This window comes from Chlorocebus sabaeus, chromosome 16 (assembly GCF_047675955.1).
Source record: "Chlorocebus sabaeus isolate Y175 chromosome 16, mChlSab1.0.hap1, whole genome shotgun sequence".
In the NCBI taxonomy this organism is placed as follows: domain Eukaryota; kingdom Metazoa; phylum Chordata; class Mammalia; order Primates; family Cercopithecidae; genus Chlorocebus; species Chlorocebus sabaeus.
The window spans coordinates 53,064,957-53,089,148 of NC_132919.1; the positions used below are offsets into that span (position 1 = coordinate 53,064,957).

At 52.8% G+C, this 24,192-nt stretch overlaps 1 long non-coding RNA gene across 1 annotated transcript; it reads right to left on the minus strand.

Moving 5' to 3' along the window:
* Positions 1-353: 353 nt before the first annotated feature.
* Positions 354-18,896, minus strand: LOC103243101 (uncharacterized). The gene is made up of 6 exons (XR_012088929.1): positions 18,891-18,896; positions 13,850-13,913; positions 6,469-6,608; positions 5,806-6,153; positions 1,262-1,508; positions 354-862 (listed from the first exon to the last, which is right to left on the minus strand). It is a non-coding gene; the product is annotated as an uncharacterized lncRNA (long non-coding RNA).
* Between the last annotated feature and the right edge of the window lie 5,296 nt (positions 18,897-24,192).

Here is a 24,192-nt window from a genome sequence, read left to right on the forward strand (position 1 = left end):
CTGACCCCAAAGAGCCTGCTGTGCACACATCTGAACCCCCATCCCAGGTCTCTGCACCTTGCTATAAAGAGTCAGCCATGAAGATGTGTGTGGCGACCCCAGGAGCACCAGGAGGGAGGCTCTCCTTGCCTGGAAAGAGACCAGCCTCTTGTTTTCTACGGTGGACAGGCCAAAGGGATATAGTCGCAAGGGTTTGAGGATTTGGGAAGTGGAAGAAATTTGAGGGTGGCCAGGAGGGGTTTGGAGCCCTGTTTTGCTCAGCAAAGAGCAGAGTAACACAGGGCTGTTTATTCAGGCCCTCCATGATGGGGATGCTGGTGTCTGCCCAGCAGCTGACATGCTGTGGGGGTCTATTCAGGCAGCACTGCTTCCTCCTTCTCCGTGGAGCCTCAGCCTCTCCTTGGGTGTGCAGGAATCTTCCCCTCCAATCCGCAGTGGCCATTTTAGAAGAGGGTGGCAACTGTCCCCTCTTCCACAGCCAGCGCCTGCTCAGCAGTCTTCCTGCGTGAAACACGGAACAGGAGCCCCTGGTCGAATCATCCCCCAGCTGGGAGCAGCGGGGCTTCATGTAAAAGTGTGGAGCCAACCAGAGCAGGGAGAGGGGGTGACCTAGGGAGCGGCCACGTACAGGGATGCCCTGGCCTGTCCCTGAGTGTCCTCCACCACTCTGCTAGGCCTGGGAGGCCCAGGCATGGACAGGAGGGCAGGGTACCCTATTGACCGTCTGCAGGATTCTGGAAGGCTGAACGACATGGTGATAATCAGCTCAGCTCTGGGGTCCAAACGCCACTTCAAATCTCAGCTTCACCAGACAGGGGTGACCATAGGCATGGTTTAACCTCTTTATACTCTGTCTTCTCATCTGCAAAATGGAGTAGTAAAGGAATTATTGAATCCTAGAATTGCTGTGGGCACTAAAGCGGATAGCTAAGGCAAGAGTTTGGCACGGGAGACAAGCTCCACAATGTCAGCTGTGGGGTTTCTTCGGCATCGTCTCATCAAGTCCTTTGACCCCAGATGGGACAGGAGCCCGGGAAGTTTTGAGATCCTAGGTTATTCTATCGAAAGGTGGCTTCTAGATCTCCCGGCCCACACTTCTCCAGTACGTCCATCTCGGCCACCCCAGGTCCCACTTCATTGTTCAACAGCATTCCCAGAAAGGAAAGCTGTGTTCTCCTCTGGCCCAGCCTAAGTTGTAGCGAGGTGAAATGCCTTCCCCTGCCCCCTCTAAATAGTAGTTCTGGGTCTTCTGGAAACTCACCAGCAGCCACTCTGGATCCCTGTGGCCTGTGGACCCGCAGCGTCACTGTCCCCCGGGGGCTTCTGAGAGACACAGCGTCTGGAGTCCCTGCCCGGGCCTGGGGAGTCAGAACCTGCTCCTGGACCAGATCCCCCGAGGATGTGTGCACGCAAAGAGTGTGGGAAGGCTGCTCCATGCCTCCTAGGAGACCACAGTTCTCTCTCACCACCGTGACAAGCCTCAGCGATGTGTCCCTGGGAAATGCGAGCTACCTGCAAGTAAATTATTGTTAATAGTTACAGTACCAACATTTGCAAATAATGTCATTTTTGAAAAAGGAAATTAGAGCTGACTCGAAGTTATTCCTATCAAGACATCACCCTTATGTCTGCATTCTAACATGCTTTCTTGAAGGAGAATTACTGTTGTGATGCACACGCATGGGGGACCTCGTCAGCAGGTGTCCACGAAGGAGGGAGGACCTAACCCACCCGTCCTCCTGAACAGCAGTCCTACCCACTGTGCTCCCAAGAGACGGTCAGTCAGATGGTGTAGGAGGCAGAATGGCTCCAGGCAGCCACATCGATGCGGTGCAGGCCTCGTTCTCGGAAATTCTTCCTTACGTTGGTCTGCAAGACGCCCCCCTGGAACTCTTACCCTTCCTTGCTAAGTCTCTGGCTGCGCATGGAATTAGCCTGCCTCCTCTTTCACAGGACACAGCTGTTCCTTCCCGTTGCTGCCGTAACTAATTGCTACAGACTGAGGGGCTTGCAACAACAGAAACTGATTCTGTCACAGCTGTGGAGGCGGGACGTCCAACAGCAAGGTGTTGGCGGGATGCGCTCTCTCCAAAGGTTCTCGGGGAGGATCCTTCCTTGCCTACTCCCAGGTGTCCCTCGGTTTGGGACTGCCAAGCTCTAATCACTGCCTATGTCATCTGTGGTTTTCTCCTCCTCCCTCCCGAATCTCTCTCTGCCTCTCTCTGTCATGACACCTGCCCCTGGATTTGGGGTCCCCCGAATCCAGAATCTCATTTTGAAATCCTTAACTCAGTTACATCTGCTAAGATTCCTTTTCCAAATAAGATCGCATTCACAGGCTCTGGCAAGCAGGACGTGGACAAATCTTTCGGGGGCCACTAATTGACCCACAGGAGGTCCATTCAAATATTTAAAGGCATGCTCTCAACCAATTGCCTCTTCTCCATGCAAAGACAAATCCCAGAATCCTTCGGTAGATCTTCCATGTGATCTACTGTCAGCCTGACTGACACCCCTGGCCCTGGGCAGAATGTCTGTCTCCTCTCAGACAAAGGACTTGAACAATTTTTTTTTTCTTTTTTTTTGAGACAGAGGCTTGCTCTGTTGCCCAGGCTGGAGTGCAGTGGCGCAATCTTGACTCACTGCAACCTCTACCTCCCGGGTTCAAGCAATTCTCCTGCCTCAGCCTCCCAAGTAGCTGGGACTACAGGCGTGCACCACCACACCCAGCTAATTTTTTGTATTTTTAGTAGAGACGGGTTTTCACCATGTTAGCCAGAATGGTCTCGATCTCCTGACCTCGTGATCTGCCTGCCTCAGCCTCCCAAAGTGCTGGGATTACAGGCGTGAGCCACCGCACCCGGCCAAGGACTTGAACGATTTTAACCTGGTAGGGTAGGATGAGCTATGGTGGGCAGTGGGTGGTGTCACTTAGGTAGAGAACTTGAAAAAGGAGGTTCCCAAAAGCAGGGCTGGGACGTGGGGGAGGCAAGAGAGGTGCCTGGAATCTAAGGCACTGCTCTCTTTCAGTCTCATGCAGGCAGGCCTGTGAGCGTGAGTGCTTACATCCATACCCTGGGCCTCGCTCTCCTCTCCCTAGCCCCGGCCTGCCCTAAAGAAGCCAGCTGGGGGACTTCCAGGACCCTTCTCTGGAGAAACGTTCCAGAACTGAGCCACCCACCGACACGAGTGAGCTTCCTGCGAGAGTGAGGGGAGACTCCCTGAACCTCTGCTGGGTGCTCCCCACCGCTGCCACACCAGGTTCCCAGGGGTCAGTCCCATCCCTGCCTGGAGCAGAGTCAGGGAGAGTCCTGGGAAGAGGAAATGGCACATGGTAAAGGGTTTCCTTCCCTGAGGGTCTCAGCCACCGTACCTTATTCACCACGCATGGGAGTATCCAGGGATCGTGCCCCCTGGGGTTGGCCGGGGTACAGGTTCTGCGGTCGTTCCAGGCATCTCTGGGCAAACCACCGCCGAAGACTCAGACTCTTTCATGGACCTCCACTTGTAAGCCCCTCTGGAAGCTAAGGGTGAGTCCTGCCTGGCGTGGTGCCTACCCCACCTCATCCAGGTAGCCGCTGGCACTGCAGCTTAGGAGCTGATGGCTGGTCCCCCAGCCTTCCTCCCCCTCAGCCTCCTGGGCTCTTTTAACAACCCTCAGTTGCAGAGCTGTTTTGAAGTTCTGCAGAGAACTTTTTACCTCTCCTTTAATGGGACCTTCACAATGACCTCGACATTTATTCATGAGCCCATTGTACTAAGATGACCCTGAGGTGAAGGCAACAAATCTGCTGCCCCGGGCTCCACAGCTCAGAATCTAGGGTCAGGACTGGTCTCCTGGTCCATCCCTCCCAGTGATCTGCTCTTCCTTTGCCAAGCATCTTGGACTAGACGTGCATCAGGAGTGTCGAGTGAGTCCAGGTTAGGCATCAGCCTGCGGGCACAGGCCTGGTTACCTAGAGTTGCCTCTTCTGACCGAGAGGAAGAATTCATGAAGAGCCAACCTCCCGGCCTGGCAGGCAAGGGTTTCACCTGGTTATCAAACTTTTTTAAGAGGCACCAAGGAAGCAAATAGCAGGTGGCCAGGCCAGGATGGACATGGTCAAAGTGAGTCAGCTGGTTTCCTGGAGCTGCTAACCCAGCCGCCACCCTCTCCTGCCTAACAAGTAGCAAATTCTCTGGTCCCGCTCGCAGTCAGCTTGTACCTGGGTTGCTCATGCTTGAAGAAAGCTCGCTGCTGGGCCCGCCTCTGTCTCTGAGATGAGGCCAGGGAAGCTGGGGTGGTCTCACTCTGTGTCCTGGTTCCACCACACCCGACCCCCAGGACAGCTGAGAAAATCTGCAATCTTTCACAGCTGGTTGACTTTCAGCACAAATGGGCAGGTGCCTAGAGCAGCCGGCAGGATCTGCTCATCTGAAACCACTTGGGAAGCTCCAGGGAATGGCTCTCCATCCAAGCTGGCAGGAAGTGAGGTGGGCCTCAGCCTGGGCCCAGATTTGTCAGGGTAAATGCCACTTGTGGGAACTCAGGCTTTGCCTGGCAGGGGCCCTCAGAGCCGTTCTGAGATGACTCTTGCTTCTGCTGCCAGCAACGGCGGGTTCCATCTCAGGGAGGGCAGGGAATCAATCCTCCATTAATTCTCAGGACTGGTTCTTTAAGCCCACCTGGGTTTAGTCCTTGATTTCACTATTTGCTGGGTGACCTGAAACCAGTGACTCAACCTCTCTGAGTGCAGGCATCCTTCTCTGTTAAGTGGAAATAACCATAGAACCTCCAATCTTACAGGCTGTTAAAAGGATCACATTAATTGACGGATGGAAAAGTACTGGTAATGTGTAAATGCCTGGCAAATGCAGTTACTGGTTGTTTTTGGTTTGTTTGTTTTTTGTTTCTGTTTTTGTTTTTTTGAGACAGAGTCTTGCTCTGTAGCCCAGGCTGGAGTGCAGTGATGTAAACTCAGCTCACTGTAACCTCTGCCTCCTGGGTTCAAGTGATTCTTCTGCCTCAGCCTCCCAAGTAGCTGAGATTACAGGCACCCACCACCATACCTGGCTAATTTTTGTATTTTTAGTAGAGATGGGGTTTCACCACGTTGGCCAGGCTGGTCTCGAACTCCTGGCCTCAAGTGATCCACCCGCCTCAGCCTCTCAAAGTGCTGGGATTACGGGTGTGAAAATGTAGTTAGTGTTAATGTCATTACTGTTGTGATGGGAAAAATGCCAAGGGGCAGTCAGCAGCCATACCCTGCCCACTTCCCCACCTTTGTACTCTCCTCACGGTCCCCCCAATACCACGTTTCATAATGCCAAGGCTCACTGCTACGGTTATGAGCAGAAATGGGTCCCCTCCAAATTCATATGTTGACACACTAACTCCCAGCACCTCTGAATGTTACCATTTTGGCGACAGGGTCTTTAAAAGGTAATCAAGGCAAACCAAGGCCACTGAGGTGGGCCCTAATCCAGCACGACTGGTGTCCTTATAGGAAGAGGATATGTGGACAGAGACATGTGCAGAGGGAGGACCACGGGAGGACACAGGGAGAACACAGCCAAGTCACCAACCCTGCCTACATCTTGATCTCAGACTCCCAACCTCCAAAACCACAAGAGAAGGACTTTCTGTTATTTAAGCCCCCCAGTCTGTGGTGTTTTGATAGGGTAGCCCTAGGAAAAGGATACCGTTATGTGACCCATCGTAGGTTCGGGAAAGCATTTGTTCTGTAGGACATCAATAGGGCTTGTGTAAAAACAGGATTCTGCAGTGAAACAAATCTGAGAACCACTGGGTCGAGCATAGCTCACCAGGTTTTCTTTACTGGAAGCCTCCTCACAGCCATGACTCTGCTCATGGGTGTTCTGAATCCCTAGGAGGGGAGAGATTGGGGGCATTTCCCACCCTTTCTTGAACATGGAGTCCTCGCCATTGCAAAGCACGGGCTTTGTGTTCTGCAGAACAGGCCTTGGCAACATGCTGGAAGCCGAGACCAGTTGGGGTGGGGAGGAGGCATGGGGGCAGGGTGAGACCCGGGGTCCTCTGCCTGTGCTGGCGAGTCCCTCCATCTCCCTTATCAGACAAGCAGCAGGGCCAGCCAGGAGTGCCACGTTTTATGGCTCTATCATGTGTGAGATCTTGCCCATTAGGGAGAAGCTGTCAACACAAAACATAGATTTCAAGATACACTTTCTACTCCAGGATTATGAATAACCCCTTCGATCATTAGAACCAGAGCAGTTTTTTAAAAATCCAATTTGTTTCCCACTTCAGAGCCCATTTAGTTTGCTTCCTGCCCTCTGGGTTGGGGAGGGAGGGCTGGAGGCTGGAGCCTTCTAGAATCCTGGCTCCGGAAACCTTGCACCCCCCAGAAATTGTGCAGGTTTTTCATCTGAAACCTTGATTTTCCTAGGAATCATCTGTTATCCATTTCCTATAACCCAGCTGTGTATTTCTATTGGAAGGTATTCCCTTTATAATCAGACAGAGCTGCAGGGGGCCCTGTGGAGTGGGCAGCATCCCCAGAGGGTCAGGAGGAGATATTCCAGACAGTCTTCCAGTGGAGAAGTTTGGGAAGGTGCTGATTTCATCTGTCAAGTCCTAAAGCAATGCGCTAATCCAAAATTAAACGAAAACAAAAATATTCACCAGGCAAAGGAGTGTGAAAAATCCCCATTTCTGTCTCTCTCTCCTCATCAGCGACGGAAACCAGGGCTTCCTAGAAGAAACAATGCATTCCCCACCTCCCTCTGTTTGTGCTGCAGTGAAAACTGACACGAGAGATTCATTGGAACATGTGCCCTCATTCCACTCTCATCAGCCCACCACGGGGACAGGAGCTGTTCATCTTTTTGGCTCTGCTCACAGCCTCCAGAACACTTGTGAGGGGCACCTTGCGGGCACCGTGGTCAGAGGAGGCCCCTGGAGCTCTTCCAGAGGCTGGCACTCTCCGCAGTTGTTGCTCACCTACCTGCTCAGGCCAGGACAGGCCGGAGTGGACAATGTCTTCCCAGGAGGCTGAAGCTGCCGTATCACTCACCAAACCCCCTCATCTGCCGGCCTGACCCTGTGCTATGCTGGAAATAGCACTCGAGGCGGACATCCTCCCTGACTTGCAGAAGGGCAGTGCCCTGGAAGGAGAGGGCACAGAAGCAGCTGTTTACATAACCTCCAAGGGCTGCAGTGGGGCAATGGGGCGAGCAAGAGAGCGACAGGAGCCCGGGGCAGCTGGTGACTCACCCCTGGAGGCATTTGTGAGGTGTCGGAAGAGGGGGCCCCTTGAGCAGGGCCTGCAGGGATGGCTAAGAGTCCATCAGGCAGATGAAATGATTTGCTTTCCTCACACTTACCAAGCTTAGAAATGACCTCCTTCATGCATGTGAATGACTTTATTCATGTGTATGACTCACCTTCTTCATGCATGTGAATGACTTTATTCATGTGTATGACTCACCTTCTTCATGCATGTGATGATCCTATTGTTTGCGACTCACTTTCATGCATGTGATGACCTTATCCATGTATGTGACTCACCTTCATGCATGTGATGACCTTATTCATGTAGCTGATTCACCTTCTTCATGCATGTGATGACCTTATCCATGTATGTGACTCACCTTCTTCATGCATGTGACAACTTTATGAACGTGACTCACTGTTTGTCTTCCCATCCCCCTAAAACATAAACTCAGTGACAGCAAGGCCTCTGTCTACTTCTTTTTAATCAGCATGTCCCCAGTGCCTAGCTCAGTACACAGTAAGTACTCAAAACTACGTGTTGAATGGTTGGGAATGAAGGCCAAGGGAGAGTCAGGGTGGGAAAGACCTTAGAGAGTGACAGGTGCCTGCCCCATCCCCCCAATCTTAACAGGAATCACCCCCCGACTTCCCACCCTGACAGGTCCCAGGACAGCCTCACCAAGAGCTGCATGGCCATGAACCATTCCCCTTCATAACTCCCGGATGCACCAAGATTGCCATGGAGAAGGCCCAGATGAGGTCCCTGGGCTGTACCCACTTGCCAGCAGGTACAGAGCGGCGGGTGGGGGCCGCTGGCTGGCCCTGCCACGCACCCCTCAGGCTCCCGCTCCTGCCTCCCCGAGCCTCATGCCTCCCCGAGCCTCAGTCCTTTTAGTTCTCATTTGTAAGTGGGCCTCAACCCAAGCGCAAGATTCAGCGGGAATCCGGCCGGGTTCCCAGACGCTTAATTGGAGCTGGGCTCTTCATTACCCGCACACCTGTTCCCCAGCACCATATGGTCTGAGGTAAATAGTCTATAATTGTTTATCCAGAGTCCATTCTGCCGTGAGTGAGTGAGTGCGGGGCCGCCTCCACCGCCACCTCCAGCTCCCCCACCATCGCCCCTGCCACTGATCCCTCACCGGGCTGCTGAAGGACGAAGCCCCACACAAGGTTAAAGAGTTTACAGCTGTCCCGGCAGAGCCACCTTCCATGTCCGGGGGCTCACCTTGGAGCAGCCTCTCCTCCAGCTCCAAGGAAAAGTCCCTGCCCAGCTATGCAACTGCTGGGAGCTTGGCAGCCGGGTCTCCCTGCCCTTCCAGCGTGGCTGAGCAGCCGGGCCCCTCGCTAGCACTGGGATCATTTATCTCTTTCCCCGTGGAGGCTGGAGGACGTCTGAGAAGGGCCTAGGCTTTGGACCTGGAAGGCATGGGCCTCACCTGTATCTCCGCGCTGCCCCTCTCCAATTTAGTGGCCTCAAGTGAGTTTCTTCACGTCTTAGGCTTTGGCTGTTGCGTCTTCCAAAAATCAGGACATGATTTTTTTCTGCATCATGTGGTCGTTCGCAACAGAAGGCGTTAATGTTCACGGGGTACGTCCTGTTGGGTCAGCACGCTGCCCTGTGCTTTAGAGATAGGGCCTCTTGGAGGAAGGCGCTTTGATTATAAACACTTCACAGAGGAACAAAGTCAGGCTTAGGCTGGTGAACCCACTTGCCTGGTGCTCCCCAGCCAGACACTGGGGGAGCTGGAATTCTAACCCAGTTCTGTCGATTTTGGAAGTTGATCTCCTGACCACCGTCCTATATTTACATGATGAGATCATGCATCACAGAGGCCTGGCCTGGTGCCTGGCATATAGAAGAAAATCAATAAATGCCCATTCTTTTCTCTCTGCCCTTCCTTCAGTGGACAGATGCCCCTGCCACCACCACTCAGGCTTCTGGGAGGCATCCAGAGCTCCGGGCCCCCAAGACACAGTGTAAATAGAGCAGAGCCCAGTCCCCTCCCCAGTCCCCTTGCCTTTGTTCCTGGCCAGCCCTACCAGGAAGAAGTGGCCCTTCCCCACCGTGCAGCCGATCCCCAGATGGCCCTGGACCACCATGCAGCCAGGCAGGAAAAGGGGGAAGGCAGGATGGCAGGCAATGCCCCAACAGAGCTGAGCCCTCAGCCTTGGAAGGAGTCAGATGAGTCTGTCTTAAGAAAGAGCAGGGGCCCCTGAGCATTTTGGGGGATCTGACTGAAAGCATGACCCCGTGCAGGAGGCAGAGTGCTCGGCACCTTGGGGGGAACCAGAGCCACACGAGAGCCTGGACACTCGGAGCACCTGGGGCCTCTCTTCAGGGGCACAGGAGAAGGCTGCTCTTCACCATCTCACCACCTGAGTTTTTCTCTTTCCTGCCCAGAGCTCCTCTGCCCGCCCAGAGCTGCTCCAGGTGGATGGATGGCTTCCCCAAGCCCAAGAGAACAGATGCTGTGTCCTCTTAATCTGCTCGGAATTGGTCTTTAATATGATGAAGGGCTTCTAGACCTTTCAGCTCTGACGGATCCCCTATATAGCAGAGTCACTGGCTCTTACCAGAGGCTACCTGGGCAGGCAGGCGCCCTCGGGTGGGTTCAGAGACTGTCTCACCCCCAACCAGTCGGCAGCAGCTCCCCCAGCCCAGAGGAAGGATGAGACCCAAGTCCTATCCTTAGAGACACTGTCATCCCCCTAGATAGACAGACAGCAAGTTCCCAGTACACACACTCATCAGTCCACAAAGAGGAGCTCCACACATGAAGCACATGGTCACAAGGAAGCCAGGAAACCAGGCGGAGCAGAAACAAGCATTGCTGGAGCCTGTGGGGTAATTGGGGAAGTCTTCCTGCAGGAGGTGCCCCCAGGGGCCTTGAGAGCTCTGATCCCCATGAGGTACCTGCTGGCCCTGTGGAAGGTAGAGAATCAGGCAGGAACGAGAATTGCAACCAAGAAAAAATAGATATGGAAAAAAAAAAAAAAAGAAAGGAAAAGCTTTTCCTAGCAAGTTTTCCATCTGCCTGCAGGGAGACCCTTTGAAGAAGAGCCTGCGGCCGGAGCAGCAGCAGCAGCCGCCCCTCCCATCTCCCGGAAGGGGAAGGAGTTTTAAACAATACTTAAGCTGCTGTATAAATTAGCCCCTAAGGGGATGCCATGCAGCTCTGCCTTGGCCTGATGAGCATGGGGATATCTGCAAGCCCAGGCATCAGGCAGGGCTGCTGGAGTGGTCAGCAGGGTGCCCGCCTGCCCTCGGCATTGGAAAGATGCAGCGTCCTGGAAGCAGGAGTCCCACTCCCCGGGAATGTGAGCCTCTGAGGAAATCTCTGTCACTCAAAGACTTGGAGGGCCAGGCGCGGTGGCTCACGCCTGTAATCTCAACACTTTGGGAGGCTGAAGTGGGCAAATCATGAGGTCAGGAGTTCGAGACCAGCCTGACCAAAATGGTGAAACCCTATCGCTACTAAAAATACACAAATTAGCCGGGCGTGGTGGCATGTACCTGTAGTCTCAGCTACTCGGGAGACTGAGGCAGAAGAATCACTTGAACCTGGGAGGTGGAGGTCACAGTGAGCTGAAATTGTGCCACTGCACTCCAGCCTGGGCAACAGAGTGAGACTCTGTCTCCAAAAAAAAAAAAAAAAAGACTTGGAAACCAGACTCAGGTGTTCTGGTCGGGGTCCTGGGTGAGGGTCGGAGCCCTGGATGAAAGGGAAGAGGAAGGAATGTGTCCTGGACTCCTGTTCTACGGCTGGACACGGGACCAGGCACTTTATAGACACTCTCACCTAACCTTCGAAGACCTTCCTGCTAGTTATCATTGCTACTCCCATTTCACAGATGAGAAAACTAAGGGCCAGAGAGATGAGGTCACTTGCCGAAGGTCACAAAGCCAGAAGGGGCCAGAGCCGGCATTCAAACCCAAGCCATACGCTGTGCCTCTCTTTGAACGTTCCACTCTGGTTAGGGAAGGTAGAGCAGCTGGAGACAGTCCCCAGACCTTTGCAAACTGTCCTGGACTTTGTGGCACAGCCTCGAGCCCTGAGGTGCAGGGGACACACAGAGCTGGCAGGGTTTGAGATGACGGAGAAGGGCTGTTCTCCCGGGCTCGTTCCCTTATCAGAACACCTGTGTCCAGTTTCAAAGCCACGACTGTCATTGCCAGGGCCCCGTCCACACCTCCCGGGCACCCAGCGGGCAGCACATGGCACAGGCATCTGGGACTCACCTGAGGGCTTCTCTCAGCCCAGGTAGGGGCCGAGCTCAAGGGACTGGGGAGTGAATGGCCCTGGAAGCAGCCTCGGCCAATGTCAGATGGACTCAGGATGAAACCTCCAGCTGCCAAGTTCCCCAGTGGAATTGGGCCCTACTGCCCATAGCGGTAACCTTCTCAGTAGCACAGCATCCTGTATTCACTTCTTCCTGCCCCCGTCTCCTTCCCCACTCCCCTACTAGTACTTCCCCAGATCACCTCCCAAAGAAATCAATGCATACAACCCCTTGTCTTGGGTCTGCTTCTGGGGGAACCCAAGCTAAGCCCTCCCCTGTGCACCCTTCCTGCCCCCATCCCTGTGCCTTCCATCCACCTGACCCCCATGCATCAGGAGAACGAAGGTAGGTTTTCTCCTCAAGGAGACAAAACTAATAACAAGATCACAAGCAACCCAAAGACACAGACATCAAATATTACACACCCGGAGTGAGATCCGTATCTCTCTATCTGGAGCGCCATGCTTTAGAGTGACGGCACGGCTGCCGACCCTCTCATTGATGAAGTATGTTATAAGTGCTAAGTAATAATAATACTGTAAAATGCCTCAGTGCTCAAGCATGAGCTCTGGGCTCCAGATAAAATGCCAGACAGATAGATTAGCAGGCAGAGGAAACGCTCCAAAAGCCATCTCCCCAGAGCTCCCTGGGCCTAACAGATAGGTCCAATCAGCCCGCTTCAATTACTACTTGGGGACTAATAGCCAAGAGACTGATTAAATCCCCTGTCCAAGCGCCTGTGCTGTGCAGAGCTGGTGACAGCAGGACAGCAGGACAGGTGAGAACAAGGAGAATGAGACGGGATGGGGGCGCGTGCAGGTCATCTGAGCAGATCTGGGCTAATCCTACTGCAGTGCCCCATCTGTCCTTACTGAGCCATGTCCGAAGCCCAGGCCACCATCCCCCAGCACTGGCTGGGCCCAGAGCAGGGCTGCCCATCCTCTGCTGTCCTCCTTGGCTGACTCCTCTCCACTTTCCATCAAGAGAAAATGGAGAGGCTGAATGAGGCCACAGAGAACCAGAAGGACAGCTGATTTGCTTGTCCTCGGGGGATAATCTGGGGGAAGGAGGTGGTTTTGCCTCAGAACCAAACCCAGGTGGAGGGGAGCACCAGGCAGTGAGGCCTGCCTCAGAGCGAAAGGCAGGAAGAGGGAACAATGGCCAAAGCATTAGACAAGGGCCCTTGAGGACTGTGAGCCCCAGAGGCTAGAACTTGAGTAGGGGGCATGAGAAATGCAGAGAAGGAGAGGTTCCAACTCCCAGAGACGCTGCCTTCCATGGGGCGGGGGTGGGGGACCAGTGAGAGCACCCCAGGAGCCACAGCTGGGTGACTGTCAGCCTCAATCTCCACTCGCCCCCAGACACCTGCTCCCCGTGCCCCATCTGTTCCAAGGTAGGAAAGGTCAGAGTGACAGCTGTCGCTGCAGTGGGAGGGGCAAGGCCTTCCCCGGTGGAAATGTATCATGTATGTCCTGCTGAGCTGGGAAGTCTTTTTCATATAGGGCCTTTGACCTTCAGAAAAATATTTGAATCAAGGAGTGCGGGAGGAGGAAGAGGAAGAAGAGAGAAAGGGGGGAGGGAAGGAAGAAGGGAAGGGGAAGGAGAAAGCCAAGAGGAGAAAGAGGAGGAAGAGGAGCAGGAGGAAGGAGAGGAGGGAAAAGAGAAAGGAAGGAGGAAGAGAAAGAAGAGGAGGAGGGAGAGTGTGGGAGGAGAGAGAGGAAGCAGAAACAATTTACGCTAAATTTTATATTTGAGAGAGAACACAAGGAAACGTTTGATTTTTTTCCCTAGTCCATCTGAGAACAAAATAGTGTGAATGTTGCTGAACATGTGTTTTTTAAAAATGAAAAACAGAGAATGTAAAATCGTATCCAGGCCTCCCAACAAGCAGGATCTGAATGCTTACAACTGGGCCTGCTGCTCCCAAGGGACAGGGCCGTGTGAGGGAGGAGGTGGGGAAGGAGGCTCCTTTGACAACAGGCTAGGAAGCCTCTGGGTGCCAGAGACCATGAAGCCGGAGGAACTCGCCCCTCCTTGTGGAAGAAGAACATATAAATGCTCCACATATGGAAACTCAACTTGTAAACTCTCATTACTCATGAGCCGGAGGTGAGCAGATGGGAAATGAAACGGCACCAGCAGCGAGCCGGGGAGCCCCAGTGTGAGTGTGAACCGGTGCAGCGCGGGGAGGCCGAGCCTGGGAGGGGCAGCCAAGGGCGAGAGAGGGCGGGAGGAGGCGGAGGTGAGGCCGCGGAGCAGGAGCAGCGCGTGGAGGCTGTAGCCGGAGGGGTGGGATGTGGGAAAGAGAGCAGCAGGGAGGGGGCCGCTCACCTGCAGGTGGGCACAGCGGGAAACATGAGTGAGGGGCTCTTTCTTCCTTTTCGTTCCAGAGGGTCTGAGAGCGAGGAGGAGTAGTGCCCGTGGATGGCAGAGCAGACCTCGCCTGGGCCAGGTCTGGGCTCTGCTGCCACAACCCAGGTACATCCCATAACATTCCAAATTCCCCCACAACCCTCTTTTGTGTTTTCATTCTAAGAGAGGAGGCGCCAGACTGGAGTCCTGCTCCGTAGAAACAGGTCTCTGGCTCTGCCTGGGGGCCCCTCTCTGCTTTCTCTCGTGTTCCCTGGCTTCCTCCCATGTTCCTCGTGCTTCCACCCAAGCTTCAGAAGCCTGTGGTCACCTCAGTGGGATATGGGGCTTGGCACATGAATCCGTTTGCTAGGGCCGTCATGACAAAGGGTCACAGGCTGGGAGGCTTAAATAACAGAAATTTGTTCTCTCGCAGTTCTGGAGGCTGGAAGTCCGAGATCAAGGTGTTGGCAGGGTTGGTTTATTCTGAGGCCCCTCTTCTCCTTGGCTTGGAAGTGGCTGTCTTCTCTGTGTGTCTTCACATGGTCTTCCCTTTGTGTTTGTCTGTGTCCAGATCTCCCCTTCTTAGAAGGACACCAGTCATACTGGATGAGGATCCACCATCATTTTCATCATTTTAGCTTGGTCGCCTTTTTTTTTTTTGAGACGGACTCTTGCTTTGTTGCCAGGCTGGAGTGCAGTGGCACGATCTCGGCTCACTGCAACTTCTACCTCCCAGGTTCAAACGATTCTCCTGCCTCAGCCTCCCAAGTAGCTGGGATTACAGGCACACACCACCATGCCCAGCTAATTTTTGTATTTTTAGTAAAGATGGCGTTTCCCCATGTTAGCCAGGATGGTCTTGATCTCTTGACCTTGTGATCTGCCTGCCTCGGTCTCCCAAAGTGCTGGGATTACAGGCATGAGCCACTGCGCCCTGCCTTGATCATTTTTTAAAGACCCCCATCTCCAAATGCAGTCACATTCTTAGGTGCTGGGGTTGGGTGTCCACATCTGGATTTGATGGGGTTGCAGGGCAGCCCATGGCAACAACCAGCAGAGGAGATGCATAACAAGGGTAGGGTGGGGAAGGTAAGAGGCAGGGGTTTGGGAGGCTGAGGCGGGAGGATGACTTGAGATCAGGAATTTGAGGCCAGCCTGTCCAACATGGTGAAAACCCATCTTTACCAAAAATGCAAAAAAAAAACTAGGCGGGCAGGGTGGTGGGTGCCTATAATCCCAGTTACTTCATCTCAAAAAAAAAAAAAGAAAAGAAAAAGAAAGAAAGAAAGAAAAGAAAAAAGAGGCAGGGGCCAACTGCACAAACAGACCCTCTTTTAAGCCCTCAAGTGATGGTGCTAATGGTCACCAGGGCAGAAAGTGGGCAGCCCCTCATTCGGGTAGACCCCAATTTATAACTCCTGTGGCTTCTGTTTCTCCTTTTCCTCCTGCTTGGGCAGGGCCTGCTGTGTTCTGCCACCCTAAGTCTCAGGCAGCAAGTGGGACAGAGGTCTGAGAAGCAGGGGACCCGGCTGTTGTTGTCAACACCCCCCTTCCACCTTCTCCCGTCCTCAGGACACGGCAGGGAGCAGGGAGAGGGCAGGACCTTCAGCCTAAGTGGCAATGATTGTTGGGGAGACTCGAGGCCAAGCCACCGAAACTGAAGGGAAGAGGAAGGGAGAAAAGGCCAGGGATACTTGGTAAAGCTCAGAAGAAAGGAAACCAAGTCCATCTCTGCCACATCCCAGCTGTGGAGTGCTACACATGCCTTCCAGTGTTTCAAACCCTCATCACCACCATGAATGAGGATGGCATCATCAGTGGCTCCATTTTCAGAAGAGCAAACAGAGGCCCAGAGGGGTCTGGTGACTTTCTAACACCATAACCAGCAGGTAGAGGACTTGTAGTTTGAACCCAGGTTTGTCCGACTGGCCAGCTCCCTTTCTGCTGCCTTTCCTACGCTGCACTGCCAGGCTGTGTCTGTGTGGTAGGTCCCCAAGCTGGAGGGTGAGCCCCCAAGGTTACCAGATGCCAATATCAGGCAGATCGTCAATCCAGGACCTCAGGGAAGGTTTAGAGGATGGCACAAACCGGAAGTCAGAAGTGAGCCCAAAGCCAGGAAACCCAGGATGACGGAATGCTGGGAAGAACAGGTGGTCTCCCAAATCTAAGAGGAAAGGCTAATTTGGTCAAAGCCCCAGTCATGGGAGCCCTGAGGTGTGCTCTCGAAACGCATCTGAGCAGGTCTTGCCCTAACCCCACGCAGTTGCAGGCTCCCTGGGCCAGGCAGTGAAGGTCAAAACCATGCTTGCAGCATGATCTGAGTCCAAATGAGGGGAACACAAAAGTGAGTCCTGAATGTCTCAAGTTCTCTCGATTAAGGAAGATGCTGTGCTTGGGGGATCAGCCAGGTCACAGCAGAGAGCAAGAAGCAGTTGAAGATGCAAACTTAGGTCACCCAGCACTGACCTGGCCCAGCCATTGCCCTTGGAAGCAACACACTGTTGGGTGACTGGGAAGGAAGTTCTTAACAAGAGCTGGGATGGAGCTGTAGTAGGAGGGGATCACATATCTCCTCCGGAACGGGTTCTCGGCACTGACAACCGGGTGGGGACCCGAGGCCAATGAGTGAGCTTTCTCTCTCTAGCCCATCTATGTCCAGGATAATGATGATGACAATAAGACCAGTGTCAGGCTTCCTGGGTTTACTGCATGACCTTGGCCAAGGGACATAACTTACCTATAGCTTTTCTCATCTGTAAAATGTGATAAACACAGCACTCTCCTCACTGATGAGTCAACCCAGGCAAACACCTCCCAGCCTACCTGGCCCACAGCGAGCACCTCTGAGCGTTAGCTGTCAGTGTGTGCCGGGGACGGATGTTGTCCTGCCCTCCCAGCAGCTGGTAGGAGATTTCTCTTAGAGTGAAAGAACTGCCTTGCTTTTTAAAATTCGTTGGTAAGGTCCCTGGTGGAAGAAGCTAGGGCTTCATAACCCGATGGGGGATGAACTGCTCCGTAAAAGACAAGGCAGGAGTGTGTCGGTTGCACTGGAAGGGGAGGAAGCACAGAGCCAGGGTCAGGAGGGTGGGGAAACCAGGGATTGCAGAAGGCTGGGAGGTTGCCCAGGGATTGCAGAAGGTTGGGAGGTTGTCCCCACCCTGCACCCCTCGAGTCTCACTAAACTCAAAAAATTCTCCAGGCCAATGGATGGTTCTGGGGAAAGGGTGAAGGGCTGTGTCTTGTATCTTACCCATGTAAGGTCCCCAGTGGCCTCAGACAGATACTGAGGTTTGAAGCAAGCTTTCCTAAATCTCCAAGGGGTGAGGGATTCTATATTCACCACTGGGCTTCAGCTGGATCAGCTAGAGGCCAAAAAACGTGAGCCACGCAACAGAGCCAGCTTCCCATGGACACGTCCGAGGGGGAAACCAGCATCTCAATAAAACTAAGTCAGCTCCAACCCGAGGTCTCTGCCCGCTGGCTGCAACACAGCCCTCAGCTACCACCCCATGTAAGTGTTGTCACATTTCAAACAGCAAAGACAGTTGGATGTCAGAGATGGTTTGAGTCTCCGACTTTTATGGAATTCCCAGTGCGAGAGCCTCCGGGCTCAGGCAAAATTTCCCCAGCGGCAGCGCTTTGCTCCCAACATGCGCCTCGCCTCCCAGCCTCCCCGCTATTGAATCCAGCGTGATTGTCTCTGGGGCCCATAATGGAATTTTATCAGGGATTCCTATAACTGGATTGCTTATTTGCAGCCTTCCGCCAGCGGCAGCTCCAGATAAAGAATGCAGAGTATGTGCTTCGGTGTCACAAACTGTGCCTGGCCACCATCCATCATCCTGTCAAGACATCACTCCAGACAGCCCGGCTTCAAGCAGAACCAGGTTGGGGATTTTCCTCCCAAGAATAACAATCAGCAGCTAAGTCAGGTTAGGGAGCCCCTGCTTCTCCGCCATGCCTTCATTACAGATGAATGGATTTCAGGTTTCCTCATGTTGTCCAGCCAGTCCCCCTCCGTTTCCTCAGGGTCTGGAGCAGCAAAAGTCATCAACCCTCATCCAGTTTAAGATGCCTCTAAATGTCACAATAAGTTTATGCAACCCTTGGCAGGTAGGATATGGAGACTGGAATAGCAAAAATTCTTTGCAAGTAGAGAGCATTTATAAAATTCATCCATGTATCTTATCCCATTGATCTTTATGGCCACCCTATAAGGCAGGGATTGTATTCCCCAGTTGCCAGTTGAGCTGAATGAGACTGAGAGAAGTTAAGTGAGTTCTCCAAGGACACACAGAGTCAGGGGAAGTCGGGATCTGCACCCAGTTCTTTCGACTCTAAATCATGCACTCCTGGTACTCCTTATGTTTCAGCTATTCTTCCTTCCCCATACTCCTCCTCTCCTCAAGCTGTGTCTCTCAGTTGCTGTCTGTCTTTCCATACCTAGTCCTGAGCATGCAGTGAGGGTCTGGCCATCTCAGTGGCTACATGCAGTGAGGGTCTGGCCATCTCAGTGGCTGCATGGAGGGAGGGGCTGGTCGTCTCAGTGGCTGCATGGAGGGAGGGGCTGGTCGTCTCAGTGGCTGCATGGGGCGGGTGCTGGTCGTCTCAGTGGCTGCATGGAGGGAGGGGCTGGTCATCTCAGTGGCTGCATGGAATCTGGGTCTAGCCATCTCAGTGGCTGCATGGACTGGGGGACTGGCCATCTCTGTAGCTGCCCTTGGTTGTCTCCGAAGAGGCACTGATCATCAGTGAGTCTGCCCTCCCCTCCTCTGAATCATAACCAACCAGGATCAGCGAGGCTGGAGCTATGAGGGGGTTGCTTAGAGTGATCCAGTTCTTTTCTTTGATCTGTTAGATCCAGGAGCCAGCTGAGGCCAGCACAGTTCTCTCCCCTGTGAATGTGACAATTGGCCTGGGTCCTGATTCCCCACATCCTGCTGCCTAACCTGATGCACCCATCATCTCCAACCAAGAGACAGGGATCAGAGGTTCAACATGTCAGCAAACTACAACTCACCCGCATGCAAGCCAGCTGTCCAATGGGAATTCTTCTGATGGAGCAATGGGGTGGACTGAGGTTTCATACTTGCTTCCTCCAGTGATGCAGAGCACTATTTCCAAACCCAAGTAGTCCTCTGGCTCCCAAAATGAGGGAGAAGAGAGGAGGAGAAGGAGGAGCTAAGCTGCACCCATTGTCAGTGAGCACAGGTGCAGGAGAGAGGGGGTGCCAGACACATCTCCACCTCCATCCCTGGATCTATGATTGACAGGTACTCGTATAATTCATAGAGGCCAAAGGGGACGAGGCAGGCAGAATAACAGCCCCCTAAAGACACCCATGTTCTAATCCCTAGAACCTGTGAATGTTAACCTTATATGGCAAGAAAAGGATTTTATAGATGTGATTAAGTTTAAGTTCTAAAAATGGAGAGGTTATCCCGGATTATCTGAGTGGGCCCCATCTGCAATCACGAGACCGAGGCAGAGGCAGATCTGACCCCAGACAGAAGAGGAGAATGCAGCAGCGCCCGCAGAGGCAGAGGCTGGAATGGAGCAGCCCCAAGGCAAAGCATGCTGGCCACCATCAGAAGCCAGAGTACGTGAGGCACAGACGCTTCCCCGGAGCCTCCAGGGGAGCACAGCCCTGCTGATACCTTGATTTGGGCCTTAAGACTTATTTTGGACTTTCGTCCTCTAGAACTGTGGCAGAATACGTTTCTGTTTTTTACACACTTTGTGTGTAAGACTGTGTTACCGCAGTTGCAGGAAACTCACACCAGGGACTAGAGGAGCACTGTGGTGACCGCTGGTGCTGGCAGATCTGTCCAAGTGGACCAGGCCCTGATTCCAGAAGTGAGGCCCTCATGCAGAGGAGAGGGCTGCACACCTGGAAGGGAGGTGGTGATTAGGTAATGAACAGTTCTTCCATTCCTGTACCAATTGAACATGGCAGTCCCCTCTCTCCTATTCACCCTCATCCAGCCTCCTCCCCACCAACCCCATCTACCTCCCTAGAGGGCACTTCCCTTCACCTTGCCGCTGCTCTGGTGTATTTGTTTTTGCACTGCTATAAATAAATACCTGAGCCTGGGTAATTTATAAAGATAAGAGGTTGAATTGGCTCATGGTCCTGCAGGCTGTACAGGAAGCATGGCGGCATCTGCTTCTGGGGAGTCCTCAGGGAGCTTTTACTCATGGTGGAAGCCAAAGTGGGAGCAGGCATCTTACATGGCAGCTGCAGGACCCAGAGAGAGAGCAGGGATGTGTCACACACTTTTAAAAACCGTATCTCACTAGAACTCACTCACTGTCTCAAGAACAGCACCCAGGGGGATGGTGTTAACCCATTCATGAGAATCCACCCCCATGATTCAGTCACCTCCCACCAGGCTCCACCTCCAGCACTGGGGATTACATTTCAACCTGGGATTTGCATGGGGACACCGATTCAAACCACATCACCCAATATTTACCCATGGGATTTGGGTAGGGACACTGATTCAAACCACATCACCCAATATTTACCCATGGGATTTGGGTAGGGACACTGATTCAAACCACATCACCCAATATTTACCCATGGGATTTGGGTAGGGACACTGATTCAAACCACATCACCCAATATTTACCCATGGGATTTGGGTAGGGACACTGATTCAAACCACATCACCCAATATTTACCCATGGGATTTGGGTAGAGACACTGATTCAAACCACATCACCCGATATTTACCCATGGGATTTGGGTAGGGACACTGATTCAAACCACATCACCCAATATTTACCCATGGGATTTGGGTAGGGACACTGATTCAAACCACATCACCCGATATTTACCCATGGGTCTCAGGGCTTCTGCCCTCTCCCCGGGGTGTCAATATAGGCTAAGTCTATGGTCTGTCCAGGAACCCAAGCCTGGAGCAGGGGGTCTGACTGTACATTGTAAGTCTGACATGGATGGTAAGTGTCCGCCTCACTCCCCACCACCTCCCTGCATGGGAGGTGAGTGGAGCCAGCTCACCTGCTTCTTCCTCAAGGCCCCAGTGAGACCCAGGACCAGCCCCAGGGTCTTGTGAACTTTCCCTTCTTTCCTGCAAGTCCCCACCTGCCACACACACACAGTCAAAGGTTAAGAGGCTCTTTCTTTCTTTCTTTTTCTTTTTTCTTTTTTTTTTTAGATGGAGTATTGCTCCATCTCAAAAGAGATTTCAGCTGCAGGCTGATCTCAGCTCACTGCAAACTCCGCCTCCTGGGTTGAAGTGATTCTCCTGCCTCAGCCTCCTGAGTAGCTGGGATTACAGGTACACTCCACCACACCCGGCTAATTTTTGTGGTTTTAGTAGAGATAGGGTTTCACCATATTGGCCAGGCTGGTCTCGAATTCCTGACCTCAGGTAATCCACCCGCCTCAGCCTCCCAAAGTGCTGGGATTACAGGCATGAGACACTGTGCCCGGCCAACAGGCACTTGTTAAAGACCACATCCTTACAGGTGGAGAGGGCGCCTGGAGGGGGGGGTGCCACAGAGAGAAGAGGTGGTGGGCAGAGCTGTTCACCTGAAGATGGCATGCACTTAGCCCGGGGGCAAAAGTGGTGAGTAAGGGGGGTGGGGCAGGAATGCATCATGAGACTCAGCTTGAAGATGAAGAGTGAGGGAATAGGAGGAGAAGGAAGGCCAGGGCCACAGGAGCAGAGTTCAACGTAGAGAGAAGCCAACCAGGAGTGCAGGATCAGGTGCCTGCGTGGTGATCCCTCCCGAAGGAGGAAAAGGTGGTCTGCAGAGGAGATGGGCAGGTAGAAACCAGGCAGCCTTTGGAGGTGCCTGGCAACAGGGAGCAACAGTGGAGTTCATGCGAGGTGACTGGGCAGCTGAAACACAGTCCAGAGAAGCCCATTCATTAATCATTCATTCATTCATTCATCCAGCAAAACACTCACTGGGCTCTGACTGCATTGGGCTAGGCTCTGGAGATACAGAGATGGGTGAGAAACAGTCTGTGATTTCCAGATATTTGAGCCAGGCAGAGAGATGGCAGCACTACCACTTCCACTGTGGGAGGCTGGCCAGGTTCAGTGGGTACCAACTCAGGTGAATAGCTCTGTCCTCCCCTTCCTCTCCCTGTTGCACCGCCCTCCAGGCACCTGCTCTACCTGAGGAGACATGGTTTTGAAGAAGTGCCCCTTAACCTTTGAGTGTGTGGCGAGCGGGGATGGATGGGCATCCAGTCTCCTGGGGGTGGTAGGAGAGCACTTTCTCATCATGGTGACTCTCAGCCTGCATCTTGAAATGTAATTCAAACTGAACATGCAAGCAAGAGGTGCGGAGGGTGCAGGCAGATGGTGTCCCGGGACCAGGCACATTGGCCTGAATGCAGCTGCTCCCTGTGTGGCTGGAGCAGCAGATGGAAGGACCATGGGCTGCGCTGGATGCAGAAGGACGCTGTCCCAAGAGGTCTGGACATTCTCTCAGGGGCAATGCTGACATTCTCTCAGTTTCAGGTGGAGCAAGCACCTTTTTGTGTTTTATAAAAGTAGGAAAGATGCATGGGTGAGAGGAGGGGTGGGACCGGAGCAGAGGGAGGGAGGGAGATCACTCGGAGACTGTTGTCACACACCATGCATTCCAGAAGGGGGTGACATCACCCCCAAAGTGGCAAAATTGGTTCTTGGGGGGGCTGCCAGAAATCTTACCCTTTCTGTTTAAAGGCATAAAAATACACACAGCATAGAAACAGACACGCAGTCTATCTGTGGCATTGCAGGTTCATAGGGGTAGGCAATTAGGAAAAGACTTCTTGACAGGGAATAATGAAAAGAAGACTGGCCGACACTGACCTGTGCTGTGCAGGTCGGGGCCACCGCCGCAAGTCAGAGGGGAGACGAAGGATAGGAGGGTGTGGCCAAGGAGTGTCAGGAACGACTGGTAGAAGATGAGAAATGGAGAGAGGAGAATCTGCATAAGCCCCACACTTCTTGGGTCTGGGTGACTGGGCTGGGAGAGGAAGGGGAATGTAATTTACCAAAAGAAAGCTTGTTGGGGGAGAGCTAAGGGTGTACCAGGGTGAGTGGTGACCCTCTTAAATGCATGTCCAACCGGAACCTCTTTATTTGGAAATAGGTCTTCCAGTTCTAATTAATTAAGATGAGGTTATATTGGATTACGGTGGACCCTAAATCTGGGGTCTCAAAAGCTGATGTCCTTAAAAGACCGTGTGAAAACACAGAATGACACACAGGGAAGAAGTCCTTGTGAAAATGGAGGCGGAGGCAGAGGCGATGCAGCCACAAGCCGAGGAACGCCAAGGATTGCCCGGAGCCCCAGGAGCAAGGAGCGATCCTCCCTCGGAGCCTTCAGAGGGAGCACTGCCCTGCAACACCTCAATTTTGGATTTCCAGCCTCTAGAACTGTGAAAGAATAAATCCCTTGTTTTAAGTCTTCCAGTTTGTGGTACTTTGCAATGGCAACTGCGAACAGCAAGTTCCTTTTGGGTCCCTTGGTTTGGAGGTTCCTGTGGAATGTGCAGCTTGACGGATCCAATAGAGACCTGCTGTTTAGGGAAGCAGTGATGGGTGGAGACACTGATTGCTACCAGCATGCAAGCAGCAGTGGGAAGAAGCAACTTAGCTGAGATGATTCAGGGTGAGAGTGGAGTGTGAGAAAGGCAGGGGGATCAGGACCAACCCCAAGGAAATACCATTCAAGGACAAGCATGAAAGAAGCCCCCTTAAAAGGAGACATCAATGAATGAATAAATGGGGAAACAGAGAGAATAGTGTACCAGGACCTAGGGAAGGAGAGAATAAAAACCAGGAAGAACACTCTGCAGTCCCAGAACCAGCCTCACTCAGTGCTGGGATCCTTGGGAAGTTGTTGCAAGGAGTAAAAAGCTGTGGCATCTGTGCCCAAGGATGTCACAAAGGGGCATGAAGCCAAAACATAAGCAAGCAAATTTTAAATCACCCTCAAAGAGTTAACTATCAGCACAAGGCTACAGGAGAAAAAAAAAAGATGTCTCAAGGCAGCACAGTGCATGATTAATTAACAAATGAATTGCACAGGCTAAAATTATATAAGAGTTCAGAGGACAGAGAAAGCACTTAGGACTTCAATTGTCAGGGATGGATTTGCTGAGAGGTAAGATTGGACCTGAGTTTTGAAGAAGGAGGATATAACTTGTACAGGAAGACATGTGAGGAAGAGCTGGTTGGGAACTGCCAGGCTGGGAGAGGAGTTAAACGAAAAAAAAAAAAGACAAGAAATCAGGGTGCATTTGGGCAGAGGGCAGACAGGGAAACTGGTGCAAGGAGTGGGTGCTTAGG